General features: G+C 39.6%; 1 long non-coding RNA gene across 1 annotated transcript; it reads right to left on the reverse strand.

The window, feature by feature from the left end:
• Positions 1–8,159: 8,159 nt before the first annotated feature.
• On the reverse strand, positions 8,160–13,628 carry LOC310893679. Its single transcript, XR_014579203.1, has 3 exons — positions 13,440–13,628; positions 13,037–13,111; positions 8,160–12,550 (listed from the first exon to the last, which is right to left on the reverse strand). It is a non-coding gene; the product is annotated as an uncharacterized lncRNA (long non-coding RNA).
• Positions 13,629–15,358: the final 1,730 nt, after the last annotated feature.

Genomic DNA, 15,358 nt, shown 5'->3' on the forward strand with positions numbered 1-15,358 from the left:
TGGCTAGGGGAAAACCAGCCCTCCACCTCCTCCCAGAAAGCCTGGGTAAGAGCCAGAAAGAATATTTTGAGTGAGGTGTTGTTATCAAACGTGTTGGCATTGAACCTGGAGGCTCCAGGCATAAGGCTGCAGAGGCAGAGAAAGACATGAAGCAAATACTGGCAGTTAGCTGTGCAGGGGGGCTTATTTCTGGTCTGGGGTCACTACAACTTGTTGACACAAGCTGTTTGCAGAACTTATTTGAAAAGTTTTCTTTTTTTCCTCACTGTGTTCCACTGCAGGAAAATATATATATATATATATATATTTTGAAACTCAGAGAAAGTGGAACTGTTCTTTGCTCAGCTCCGTGTGTGATTTCTGGATTATGTAGAAAGTCAGCCATGCTTCGGGCCAGCTCACCACACAAGCCTCTGTGGTAACAAGAAAGCGCCCTGTCTCTAATCAGTACTGTGATGCAAAAGAGAAATCTCTGGCTCCTTCCCATGCTCTGTAGTTAATAGAAATCCGTTCAGATGTCTGAATTTCTGTGCAAGAACCCCCTCAGCTGCAACAGTCAAGAGTGGAAAATACAGGAGACTCTTTGGAGAGTTAACACCCAGGCCCTGTGAACATGAAGATGATTATTTTCCTCTACAAGGCTTTTTCACATGTGATAAGCTTGGCATGTTGCCTTGGTTAAGTGTCAAGCCCTGAATGTTTTTGTTTTTGCCCTGGTGGTCTTGAGGAGTTACTGGAATACTTGCTGGACCTGTTTTATATCAGTGTGTGCACTGATAATGACATTGAGAAGAAACAGGTAGAGGAGTGGAAGGGGGATCTGGATTTTCTCTCGTTCAATTCTGATAGCAGTCTCCCTGTCTGCCCAGGCAGCCCTACAGCTTCCTTCAGTCTTTCTTTGGCTCCTTGACTGTGCTTTTTGCATTATTACATTGTAATCTCTTGCTTTTTTTTTTTTTTTTTTTTTTTTTTCCCTTGCTCGCAAGGGAGAGTTGTCAAAACTCCTTATCTGCTGATGAATGAAAGGAATTTTTGTCTCCACTGCCTGGAACTGGTTAATGCAATTCTGGACAATACCGCTGGGTCACTGAGTCAAGCGAACAGCAAAAGTTTAAATACATACAAAGATTTTGCTTGGTGCCAGTTTGTATCGTCATCTGCAGATATTTTCTGCCATGCAAGGAAGTGAAAAAGACAAGACTGAAGGCAGTTGTAAAGAGTTTCTAGAGTTGAAGAATAAACATTACCAAATTCTGCAACTTCAATGTTGGCAGTTAGAATCCAAAAATAGATGCTTTAACATTTGCACTAAAAGAGATTTTTATTCTGTTGTTGGAACACTTTTCCTCATTACTGTTTATTAGAGTATGATGTTAATCACAGTGTTGTGGGTCTGATGTGGAAAATGGCCAAATCCTGCTTTATCTGAGTAAAGACAATAGACATTGTCCATGAATACAAGACCGATAAACAGCTATGCCCTTTGGCAGTGGCCCAATTCTATAAGGTCCTGTGAGTTCAGCGTCCATTGAAATGACACCTTGCAGAACTGAATTTTAAAGGAATCAGGAAATACTTAAATACTCTGAAACCTAAAGCCCAAGTTCATTTCTATTTTCAACATTTTTTGTAAGTTACAGTGCTGAGAACAGACTTGATCCTGCCTTTATTGAATTCAGTGGGAAATGTGTTGTTGACTTCAGGGAGCATGAGGCCAAGCTCTACCTGTTTGCTAAACAGACACAGTTCTGCTGCCTCCTAATCTTGGACTGACAGCTCTCTTTGGGACAGAAAAATCTTTATTTGAAGAACTAGCTAAAACATATGTGTGTATGACTCCTGAACTCTACGTAGATCATTGCTGTATCCGTTATTAATAACGATTACTCATAGATCCTTGTGTTGATAACACTTGCATATGACCATATGTAGTCATAGAAAAAATACATGTATTTGTGCAGGAATGTGCATTACCCCAAGTAGAAGCTTCTCCACAGAATTTGCATGAACAAAGCTCTGACTGGATAAATAATCACGAACAAAAGACAACCAGCAAGCAAAAATTCCTCTGAATGGAAGGTCTTGACTTGAAACTTTAGCCAAAACTCCTGGAAGCCAACAGGAGACATCCCATGGATCACAACAAGCTTTGTATCATGCCCTTTATTCATAGCAGTGTTTGCAAATCATCTTTTGCAGTATTCACCCAGCTGAAATCATACTGCAAGCATATTCATATGGTATATTCACATAAATATGTGCTGTGATTCATAAACAAATTACATTTGCATCTGTTGGCTATGGCTGAGGAAATGACAATAAAGAAAATAACAAAACAGAAAGGAAAGGGAGAAAAAAGTGACTATTGTGTGACACTGATAGGAAGAAACTCAGCTGCATTTCTTTATCATCTCAGGTATCAGGTAGCAGAGGATTAAAAACATTAGGCCTTTCAAGAGAGTTCAACACAGAACAAAATATCTAATTCCTGTAGACTAAAAATGACATTGTTCATTTCAGACCATTTCAGGAAAATGTTTCTACAGTAACACTTGTGCTTCCAAATCCATATTGTTTTTTTTCTGGAATGTCCTTTTTATAGATCTTAACAGTATGAATGACCACAGGATCAATCCCAAATGTGATGTTCTTCAGTGGCAGTTGTTGCATTGCAGTAGAAAATTGGTCTTGAAGAAAAAGAAAATGCTTTCATTGGTGTGTGTATGCACATGCATTCATACATTCTGGAAAAGCCAATTTTAGTTTGAAGACAATCATTTTTATTTCTGTTGCCTTAGGAGAGTGTCAGTATTTGTTTTTAGTAATTCCCTTTGTAACATTTTCTCATAGCTGAGGAAAAGACCTCTCAGCTGATTCTGCCACCACTGGTTTATGGTAAAGGAGCAGTAGATGTGATTAAAGAATCACCTACTAAATTGTCCTTCTAGGTATGCCAGGGCTTGTAAGCAACCAGGCAAGATCCTTGTCATCCACCCACCCAGGTGGAGTATGTCAGTGCAATCCACTGAGCTGGCTTAGATGTCTTGTTGCAATGTTGTTTCTTCTGAAGCCATGATCCGGCCTTTGAAATGTATTACATATTTTTTCTTGTTCTTGTTCTGAATCCTGTCCCTTCTGTACAAAATATCTGTAAAAGCAGGAATCTCAAAGCAGGCTAATTATTTTAGATGCCCAATTAAAAACAAATTAAATGGTCCTGATTTTCACAAGGTGTTGAAACACGGGAAGTCAGGACATATTAAGACATCTCAGTTTAGATTTCCAAAACCAGTCATCATTTCTGAAAAATATATTCCAGATTTATATAAGCCCTTGGCTGTAAGGACAGAAAAAACCTTCACCATAATGCAGATTCTCACGACACAGTCAGAATCTGTGTGAAACCTCATGGCGCCTGTCTTTGGTTTAAGAAATAAATGAGTTAATCATAAAAGCACATATCTAGGGAGTTTCAAACTATAGAATCATGCAGACTTTGTACAGCTGGGCACTCATAATCAGTTATAGCACAAAAAGGAGAAAGGTCCTTATTACTTTCCATATAATTTTTTATTTCTCTCCAAATATCAATGCTATATTGACTGTTAATCTGAAAAACCTCATTTAATGTCAGCTTGCTCACAGTTATGAAAATTCAGGTAATGTATTCCTGCTACTAATTGTATTTGAGAAAGTGTTATTAATTTCATATATCAAGTTCGTAGTGGCCATCTGTTCCCTCCGAACTGCTGCGTCTCCCTCCATCTGCCCTGTTTTTCTTCTGCTAATCGGGTGGCAAGGGCTCAGATGATTGGGAAGTTTCACTCTGACTTTTGATTTGTCACTCATCATCAAGCCAGCTGTGCATTTTTAAACAGACTCTTGCAACGGGTGGTGCTGAATTTAAATCTTACTGTCTGATTTTTTTTTTTAAATAAAACTTTTTTATATTAAAAAAAAATCAAAAAGAAGACAGATTGTATTTTCTACAGTGTAAAATGTGCTTTGCTGCCACTAATTTGGCTGCATCTGCACTCTCATGAATATAGATGAAGGTACATGTCCAGGATATTATTAGGGACTGTGGAGAGTGGGGAAGAATTTCAAGTGTGGTGAGACACCACAGGTTTCTAGTGCTCAGAGTAGCGAGCAAGTGGATATGAAGCTTCTGACTTCACCTAACTCTAGACCGAAATTATGATGTTAGTGCAAACCTTTAGGAACAGGTATGAAAAATAGCAAACTTTCATGTGTCTATGTGGGAAATATGATTAAATAAAGATAAAATGGTCTTTAAAAGCGTTTCCCTCTTTTTTTTTTTTTTTTTCCCCGTGAATCCAGGCACAACAATTAAGAGTTACTGGTGACACTGACAAACGTTTAGGATCTATGTTTTCCATTGTTGAGAAATTCCCATTTCTCTGTCATAGGAATGCGGGGATTATCTGACAGGAGCACTTTGAAGTCCCTGCAGAACCCAAATTCGCAGAATGCTCCAAGTACTCCATCCTGAAGTATGGCCCATACCAGGTGCTGGGAACAGTGAGAGCTGAAGAACTTCATAGTGGTCAGACAACACACATCCTACACTCAAGAAGATCCCTTTCTAATTTCTGATAGTAAAAGGCTGATCAAAATTCTCAAAAAGGTTTTAACTCCTTTCCAAAATCCACATTGTCTTTAGCTATAATGGTTCTAGATACTCTTGTTATGCATGCAAATATTCAATTCCTTCTGACTCCTGTTAAAATGAGTCAAACCTCAGGTGACAGATTAAGTATTTATGCCTGTACAGAGGGGATATTGCAAGAAATGATTGGATGAAATTAAGGCAGAGAAACTTCAAGCTGGATAAGAAGAGGAAATTCCCAGACAATGAGGTGCATTTAACAATGGAATAAAATTGCAAGGTTATTAGAGAAGCCTCATCACTTGACCCATTTGAAACCATGACTGACAAAAGAAGAAAGCAAAAAGCAGAAAGAATGTGACAGTGGAAATGAGGTAAACTGGACAGTTTATCAGGCTTCTTCTATCTCAGTTTTCTATGTTCCGTGCTCTGATTTATGAAATCCAGACAGCATAAGGACATTTGCAGGTAGGAATACATCATAGTACCTGAAGCATATGATACTGTTTTACAAGTCTGAGGTGAAGTTTGATGGCTTCTCTTTGCAGGGGTCCATGAGAACATTTCCTTTGCTCTATATTTATGAGAGGTCTGAAATAAAGCTCACATGTGCAATCCTGTGTGTTTTAAGCACGGAAAGAAGGAGACTTGCTAAATCTGCCCCTTATTCTTTGCTGTGCATTCTCCACACGGAGACATGTTCACCTTTGAGGTTTTGGGCAGATCTTTACAATAATGGCTAAATTTTCTGTACTGAAAAGTATTTCTGTCAAAACCAGTTCTGCATAAAAGTATGTACAAATTTTATATGTATCTACTGCTATATTAAAACCATTTTACTTTTGCTTTATTTTCCCATTTGGACAGTCCCAGAGCTCTGATAAATTTAATCAAAATTGTCATGTTTCACCTGATTATTAGCTGCTGGCAAGAAATACCAGAAATATCCTGTTGTGAAAATGTAAGTACAGTTCAACCTCCTCTGAAGTTTTGCAAATCTCATCAAACATCTCTCTTATCTTGATAGCACAGTCCAATAGCTATATAGTTTTAGCTGGTTTCCTTGGCTGTGAGTAGAAAGGGGCAAGAGCAGGGAGGAAGGCTGTCACAACGTCCACTGACAGCATTAAAATGAACCAGGATTTTTGCAACCCTCTGTGCATCTGTTTTTATTCACAGTGAGTATAGTTTTTGTATGATGTTATAATGCTTTGTATCCACAGGTCACAATGTTTGTATGTGCAGGTGACCAGCTAAACAGAGTTGGTCATTTCCAGGTAGACTTGATATACTTGTGGGTGTAACCATAGCAACTGTGTGCCACTTTTGGGCACTTTTCCAAAGATATGTACCTAAATACTAGATTGGCTGTGTGGGGTGAATCACTAATTAATTGAGAAATGAATCTAGTTACAGTCCAAGCTTTATGAATTAGCAAAGACTCCCTTTGGATCTTAACTCCTGCAAAAAGGGCCCCATAATGTAATACTGAAACTTGAATCTCTTTCATCCTTGAGCATCGTTATGATACTAGTGGTTATGAAAAGACATTAAGTGAACAGAAAAAAACAAACAAAAAAAAACCAGGAGAAGTAGGAGTAGACTAAGAAACTATCCAGCTTTAGAAAGGATCATAGAGCTGTTCCTTTAATTATCTTTTATTTATCTGTTTGTCAGACTATACAACTTTTTTAATATAAGCCATAAGCAGAAGCATGATAATGTTGAAACAAAACCTTTGGAGAAAAGGAATAGCATGTTGTTGTTATTTTCGGATTCTTCTGCAACATGAGGTCTAATTTGCTCTTGGTTTTGGATTTTTCAAGTTGCAGTGTATCTTTCGTAAGGACTTACACGTGTTTATTTCTGCTGAAGTGAAGGGGATGATGTAATTGTCATTATTAGTAGTAGTGACAAAATATTTACCTGGCATCATTATTTTGACTGTAGTCCACATGTGTAATCTCATTCTTTTGCTTGTCAGACAAACAACGCTGTGACAATTAGTGCCATAACAAGTAAAATAAAATATGGAGTAAGATCAATATCTCTTGCAAGAGCTCCCAGCTCATTACACTTCAGCACTACTACACCTAGCTGTGCAAGAGGAGGAACCCAGATGACTCCCCAAAATTCCAGTTAGAAGTCACAGACAGTGATTACACAACATACTTACACAAGTGAGATGCAAAACTGTGCAGAAGAAGCAGATAAGGACAAAAAGAAAAAAAAAAACACTTGGGTAAGAATGCTTGTAATAAGATTAGTGATTCTAAAGCTAACTCAAATAAATCTTGAAATTTTGAAAATAAGGAAGACGCACAGGGGAGAGACACAGGTGTAAGCCTGTCTCAGAAAGGATAGTTTTGTGGTTGATGCTTGACTCAGAATCTACAAAGAAAGGGGTTCCAGTACCTATCAAGACATGTCTGAAGATGATTTGAATGCAGACTGTGACCAAGAAAAGAAGTCTAAATAAAACCAATACATTTATTGTACTTTGAGGCGAGTTACCAATTACAGAACTGGAGTAATTGCCCTAGCTAATTATCATAAGTGGCACTATGATCTAGACAAGCTGAGGGCACTGTTTTGCTGGCCTGCCCTGAGAAAGCCCTCCTTGCTCCAGGAGAGGCACACCAACATGCTGTCTTGAGGTCACAGAAAAATATTCAGAAATTTTTCCATTTTCTCATCAGGAAAAACAGACACACACATGCACACCACCTCCCAAAGACAAACATTTCTATCTCATCTTCATTGTTCTTATCCATGATTTTTCATTGTTCAGTCCCTGAGGATGGGGACTGAAAAAGAGCAAGCCATGCCCTAACCCTTTTATCATTGCATAGACAAGAGTCGGAATTTTAATGGGATGTGTCTAAACTCATTGAAGTCAATGAGAATTAGATGTCTCAACACCTTTAACTATCGAGTTTCAAAGGACTAGCCTAGAGGTCATTTGTCTGTAAAGAATACGGTTGCCACAGAAATAAGCTGATGCATCCACCAAGCACTCTTGATTAATCCAATTGCATGGCTCCCAAAGGAACTTAGCACTACTCTCCTTTCCTTTGTCTATGGCTAAAGACAACAGATTAATTTGGCACCATCAATTGTGCTGCATATAATTTCAAAAATTCCTTTATAGAAGTCCAGACCCCGACTCTTTCATCACATTCTTACCAACATAAATTCCAGCTGCCTCAGCTACCAAAGACCACTATATTAAACTACTGTAGGAGTAGTCTGAGCCTAAGAGACAACCTGATAAAGGCAAGAGGCCTTTAAAATTAATGACTGATTAGAGTTGTCATTGGGCAGAACATTCAGACTCCTCTTTTTGAAGTCCATTTGGGGGAGGGAAAATACACAATGACTACAGAGCAAAAACAGAAGTATATGAAGCCTCCATATAACATTCTTTACCCCTATTGTACAATAAAATAATTCATAAGGAAGAGTCCTGTTTGTTTTCCAAACTGGAATAGTGAGGTGCAGCACATGCAAGGTTAAATTACAGACAAAATTAAATTGTTCAGATTTTGTAACACCAAAAAGAGGAATAGAGATTGGGCTCTGCCTGTGCGCATACTAGCATAGTAGTAATTTCTCTTTACCAAGTCCAGTCTTATGCCTTCACAAATCAATTGTTAAACTACCATATCAGATCATTGATGACTAATAATAAAACATATTTTCCTCCTTGGAGTTCCTTACTATCCTTGTCACCAAAGGCTAAAATGTTATGTTATGCTTTGGGAATTCATTTTTGCATTTGAGGATAAGAGCAGACTTAAGGAAAAAGTCATGTCCCAGAGCTAAAATACCAGTATCCCCTCTCTGCATGGATAATGGAACAGATTCACCTTCACCGTAACATTGGACTGAATTACATGTTATAGTCCTTGACATGCTTTGACATGACTAATGTGACCCAGCTGGTCTCAGCAGTAGAAAAATGTGAACATAGAATGCGTAGTTTATGAGATACACATACGCGTTGACAACAAAAAATACCCACAGTTGTATTTGTGTGATTAAACCTAAAATAAAAATAAATACAAATAAAAATAGACAAATCCATAAGTTACAAGGGTCTGCAAATACATAAGTTGATATATTTCAGTATTTACATGTATTGAAAGGTAGTGGGTGACTGCCTGTTTATAGACAGTGGGTTTCCAAGTGTACTCATGTAAACTGTTCCCTCTGTTGTTTAGAGGATGACCATATAGCCAGTTTTTTTTTTACTGCAGTGTTTAAGCAGGAACCATATGATACTATGTTTTATTTAAAATTGGGCTTGTACCACTGAGGCTGGAAACTTGTATCTTTAGAACAATTTCATATTGCATAGTGCCACCATATGTTGCCTACTTTCGTGTTTTTAAAGAGAGTGCCTACTGCCTAAAGGTAGCATGTCTCAGATTTACAAATCACATATTGCTTGAGGGCAGAAGTGAAACCATTGATTTAAGAGAATGCAATATGCTTAGTTTAAGGGTGTTAATTCAACTCTATCATCCTCCAGCATTCCTTACATTGAAATACATTTTAGTGCAGGGGAGAAAAATGCAAAGATTGGAAGCACAGGTTCTACAATTGTGTTTCGATCTTAAAAGGAGAGAAAAAACTGGCTGATTAGCTAGACAGACCCATCTAGCATAAGTGTTCTTGGAACCTCTTGAAATGAACACTGAATTATGAAGCTGGCCTTTTACATTTCTCATCATTAGCGTAAATGGAAAAGTAGCCACTAGGACCTTGTGACTAATTTAGCAGACGGACTTGTTCTAACATTTGCTCTGAATTACCTCGTGCATATTTTAAAGGGAAAACTTGTAATTTATTTATATATTTTAATATTTAACTTTCTTAAAAAATTTGGATTGCTCACGGTAATTTAATACATTCTTAGTCAATGTTTGCCTTCAGATAGCTTCTGCAAATTTAGAGATAGAAAAGTCGTAATCCCTCTGGATGTAAGATCATTACCCCAGTGTACATTCACCATTGCTTTATCAAGTCTAAATTAAAATATTTCAAATAATGAAACTTCCAGTATTTTCCTTGAAAAAAATATTTCCTACTAAAATTATTTACCCTGGCTGCAGTGCTCGGGGGTGACGAGCAGCTCTTAAAAGACTGTCATTATCATTTTATTTGCTGTTATTCCTATTAATGTACTTGACGCGTACGACAGAAAATAAAATAATATTGGAGTGTCACTGTAGAGCAGTGACCGATAGCAAAGACAAACCTCTGTCTATGAGAGCTCCTGGTGTACCTATCAGGCTTAAATGCACAGGTGGACGAAAAATGCAAACAGTGCAGGATGCTGATGTAATGAAGTAGCTGTGCTCAAGGTCTCAGAGACAGAGGGATCTTGCACTCACACCTGATAAAAAAGACAGGAGCTGAGTTGTCAAGTCTGTTGCTCCTGCACTTGGACAAAATTGGGTGTATTTCACAACAAGGGTTCAACACAAGATTCAGTGGTAGCAGGTTTTCTTTGCATCCATCCTATTCCCTATTGTTAAGCTGAATGTTAGAAAACTCTTTACAGGAGAACACTAAAACAGAGTCGGTCATGCAATTACATGTCCTAGTGTCTGCAGTATTTCATACAGGCTAGCTTTGAGACGGGAATAAGCAGTTTCTGAAACTCCCTTTACTTTTTGTATGAATCCTGCTTAAGCATTTTTATTTTTATTTTTTTTATGCAGCAGATTTGATCATTTTAATGTACCTGGGTGACCAACTTCCCAAAGCATGCTTTTTTTTTTTTTGTATAGCAGTGATGCCCTGGCAGCTCGGATTCACAGGGACTAGTTAGGTAATTACTTATAGGGCACAGCCATGGCACGCACTAAACCAACCCTCCAGTTTCCAAAGCAAGCATTTGAGCTATTCAGCTTACAAGTCACCCCTTCAGCAAGGACCAGCAGCCGCCTCCAAAAAAATACTGCCGCAGCTTAATTTACTTAATATTAGTATCCATGTTAACCTAATACCTTTCTCTCTTTTTAAATAATAATTTTAAAAAGGCAGTTTATAAGAGGCTTTCTTGTCAGGTAATAGCTCTCTGGATTTATTTAAAGAGCCCTTTCTTGTCAGCACGAGAAGCAGCCCCCTGCAAGGATGGGAGATTAGGTGCAGGTCCACGCCTTTGTGCAGCGTGTGCCACGGCCGCCGGCTCAAAACCCATGGGGAGGAGATTAAGCCCTCTTCAGCTGGCCGGCATGGGGTGGGGCTTTGTCCCGTTTTTGGCTAGCAGATGGTGGCAAGCCAACAGGTGCACCCCATTGGCAGCACCCAGCCCTGCGCATCTGCTGCTGGCCCCGTGCCAGCTGCAGCGAGCGCTTGTCCTGAGCAGGCGAGGTGGTGAGAGACCAGGGAGGGTGACCTTCAACTATTAACCTTCTGCTTTTCTTCCTTTTTTTTAAAAAAAAAAAAAAAAAAAAAAAAAAAAAAAAAAAAAGCTTTATGCATTGAAAAACACCAGCATGGCAAGAATGCTTTGATCTGAATATTACAGGATGGAAAATGAATAAGGACTGGGAGGTGATGAGCCTAGGGAGGAAGCGGCAGGCAGCTTCGCCCTAGCCTGCACAGGGAGTAACATCTATTGTGTTGCAGGGCATCAGTGGGTAGGTATTGCACTGACTCTAGATTTATTATTATTATCATCATTATCTTTTTAGTAATCAGAAATAAAAGTAGATTGCTCAGACTGGAATTTCTGATGCCACTCCTGCCCCCCCCAAACCTGATTCCAACCTGCTTTATGCAAAAAATCCAGACTCTGCACTCAGGTAATATCATACGTTAATCTGTTAATGCAGTTATAAGAACCATCGGAAGGAAAAGAGACAAAATGACAATACTGCACTTGTAAGAATGCTTGTCTTAGTTTCTAAACTTTATGTTCTGTACTACCCTTTCACTTGACACATCCCTGTATTCAGCCTCTTTCCCTCCCAACTTGACCGGATCCTTCTATAATCTACTGCCTCATGTTTGATTCAGTCCAGCCCTAATCCAGCTCAGCTATCACCCTGTGCAAACAAGCAACTCTCCAGCTGATCTCCTTGGCTCAGTTAGACTTTTAGCTGTTTTCTCTTCTCTTTAACTCTTCTTCCTCCCTGCTTCTCTCTTTGTTCTCCTTTCAGGCTGACTTGAGCTAAGGTCTGCTCTTTCCCCTGGGCCCTCTGCTTCTGATGATGTTCTGAGTCCATCACAAGGTCTTCACAAACCTGGCAGTTTCTGCTAGACTAACAGCTGTCTCTGTCTCCTGTAGCTCTGGGGCTTCCTGGGGTCAGAATCACATCATAAAGCAATGAATTTCATGACTCTCATGCGGAAAAAACACTGGCTCAAATGAGGTTAGAAGAAACCTTCTGGTCCAGAGGATACAGGCCAACCTGCTGGGGTCCCACAGTTAAGCTGCTAAAATTTGGTCAAAGACAGGAAAGTCCACCGGAGACCGGATGCAGTCAAGGTGGGCTAGAGCAGTGGGCTATTTCTCTACACCTACTGAGATTTCAGAAAGCCTTAATGGCTGGGCTAAGCTGCGAGCTGTTGCTTCGTGCTTTCGGATGGCCTCAGTTCCTCCAAACATTAGAAGGAGGAGACACAGACGCAGTGAGAAGTGTTTCTTTCCATCACAGCAAAAACCAAACTACATCATGTCTGGAATGATGACTGGCGGCGTCCAGGCTTGTCTGGGTGCCTGTTCGGGGAGCTGGAGAACAGCTCCAGTTGCAGTTACGTGAGTCCTGAGCGTCCTTTAGATGGCTCACTTGGAAGACAATACAACTGATATTACGCAGATTGCTGTCTCACACCAGAATTGCCAGAAAAGGGTACAGCAGCCTTCCAACGAGGAAATTCTTTGGTGGGAGCAGGAGCTGAAAGCTACAGTGACCAAGAAAACTTTAATTGAAACATTAATTGAAATCAACCTGAAGGATTTAGAGAAAACTGGTTGCTGTATTTAAAATCCTAGCAAATGTAAAAATTAATGCACTTTTATTCTTTCAGCTCCATTTTTCCTTTGTCATCTTCCTAATCTACAGATAGTTATTCTGCACTTCTTTTAGTATATTAGAGATATTAAAAAAAAAAAGCCCACTAAATTTCAAAAGAAGGAAGCCCTCTCACACCTTACCCAAACACCTTTACTCCCAATTTCAGATGTTGTTCATAAGATTACAGTGGTTTTGTTTTGTTGTTTTCTTTTTTAATACCCAATGTAAAATTTGCCAAGATATTTTTACTGCAAACGTGGCTAAATTCGTAAACAGACATTTTAATACACAAACTACTAACGTTTAGTTTTTGTGACTTTCTCTAACAGCTACTAAATCCTGAAACCATCACGAATACCAACACAGTACCGACCTCATGTTTCTGAGGATTCCACAAGCTGTAAGAAGAAACCCTTGTGAATGCAGACTCCCATCCCCTCTGGAAAGTCTGGAAGAATTTCATACAGGTGTGCAATCTGTCTAAATACTTTTTAACCACTACGCAGCATGCTTAATGGGTGACAGCATAACAATAGAGTACTTTACAAAATAATTACTGTAGTTACAGAGCAGAGATCATTCCACATCAAACTCAACAAGTTATAAAATAACGTCCATAAATCCTTAGTACACTGGGGTATGACATTACTGTTTCCAAGTCTGCTTAATTCTCTCATGCTCTTGCTTTTAAACTCTGTAAAGTGTGGGGCTTATTACATGAAATAAAAATCTTTTCAGAGTGTAGCAAGCTTTTTTCTCCCTGATTTAAAACTTACACTGTCTTTGCTAATAGGGATGCTCTTACTTCAAGCCCCAGGAGGCTTCTGGAAAGCAGACAATCCTGTTTTCTTCTGCACGGGTGAGGAAACAGCTCAGAAGGGGTTAAGTGGCTGGAGACCAGATGCAGCTGGGCCCTGTTAATCTGCAGGGACCAGCTGCTTTGTATAGAAAGGAAGACGAGAAACAGAGTGGCTAGTGCTGGGGGAAAGCTGGGGTATTGAATTGCTTATGTTCTGGAAGGGGGTGGGGGCTTGGGGGGAGTGAGAGTTTGCATTTCAGCCTTTTGGTACTCTGGACAAGGAAGAAGAGCTCTGTAGGTATTTCGGTTCGGCTGGGGAGCTGCTGTCTCTGGTGGTGACTGACAGCCCACCCAGGACACTGGCTTTTAGTTCTCAGGCGCTCTTAAAACATGGCCTGCAGGGTAAAAGCTGGTAACTGAGAAAGCCAGGTGTAATAAGCTACAAACTGGCTTTGATTTCATGTGAATGCCTTTGAAAGATGGATAAAGAGCAGTGGAGGGTTTGGTGCCTTCAGGACTCCCAATGCAAGAGCCAGGGCGACCTCTTTCTTGGCTGTACCAGCAAGTTCTCAAGCAAATGCAACTTGTATTTCCCAAACATGACAAATGCCTTCATCTGCCCCAGTGTGCATTGCTGCAATGATTGCACTTATGTATGCTGCATCTGTGTCATCCCCCATAACATTTTCCTGCGGCAAATAGGCTGTAGGAGGAAAATCCCTAAGTAGTTTTTACTGAAGCTTTTCTTTAACTGCCAACTCTGAGCAAGTTTATTGCTTATCTTACTGCAGCTTCTCTGAATGAAGAAACTCTATAGGCAGAAGTTGAGTTGTATAATACTATGTACAGAGCTATTAAAATATATTTAGTGATTCCATTAGAAATCTGCTGTTGAGCAAGGCAGAGCATATGGAGAGAAATTGGTGAAAACCTGATTAAACATTTATATGGAGCATATTTTGATTTAACTTGCATAAATAATTCATTATTTTTGTTTTCTTTCTTTCAAAACCACCCTTTTCTACACCTGCTGTGCTAAAAATAATGCTACCCTATCTGTAATGAAGAAGTAGTGGGAGCGAGTGGGTATATTGCACCTACCCGTCTGTGCCAGAGGCACTCCTCTCTCACGTTTGAAAGACCCATAGCCTTTCGAGAAACAAAATACTTGATTCCTATCAAATCTGTGGTAGTTTTCTTTTGTCCTTACAAACAGCAAAGTAGTGATGTTCCAAGGGCAGTAATTATTATGCAGAAGTTAAGTTGTGCGAGGAGTCCAGTTCAATGGGAGAATTTCCCCAAAGCTGAAGGGAATTGAAGCTCACGTATTGGATGACTGATCTATTTTCTAAACCGAGTAAGAGTTTTAAAGGGAGATTCGTTTCTGAACTTTTCCAAAGTCTGGGTTTGATATTCTAGTTCAGCCTCAGTTTTTGTACTCTGCTGGGATTCAAAGTCTGATTTGCAATAACACTAAAGGTCTTTTATGGCTTCTCGATATTAATAATGTGGTATAAAGTGGGTCTAAATCCTGTTTTAAGGCCCCCTCTTGCCACTAAATATATGAGAGAATTCAAGCTTCTTCTTCAAGAGTTGATCTGAGTGAGCATTCAGGTGCCCCAAAGCACAGATTTTTCTCTGAAACTCCCGAGAACAAGGTCTTTCACAAAAACTGCTTCTCTTTTCCCTCCCACTGAGTTTCAGAGTTCAAACGCCAGCAATTTCTAGTACCATCTTTCCTCATCTCCTCGTTACGAGCAGGGTTTCATTACCTGTGGAACAGCCAGCGCCCGCTCGCCAGCGTCAGCATTGTCCCCAGAGCCCTCCTGTGATGGCTGTCGCTCTTTCATGGTGGGCAGGGACGTGTGGCTCTGCATCATTACCAGCAAACGGAGC

This window comes from Anser anser (assembly GCF_964211835.1).
Source record: "Anser anser genome assembly, chromosome: 2".
In the NCBI taxonomy this organism is placed as follows: domain Eukaryota; kingdom Metazoa; phylum Chordata; class Aves; order Anseriformes; family Anatidae; genus Anser; species Anser anser.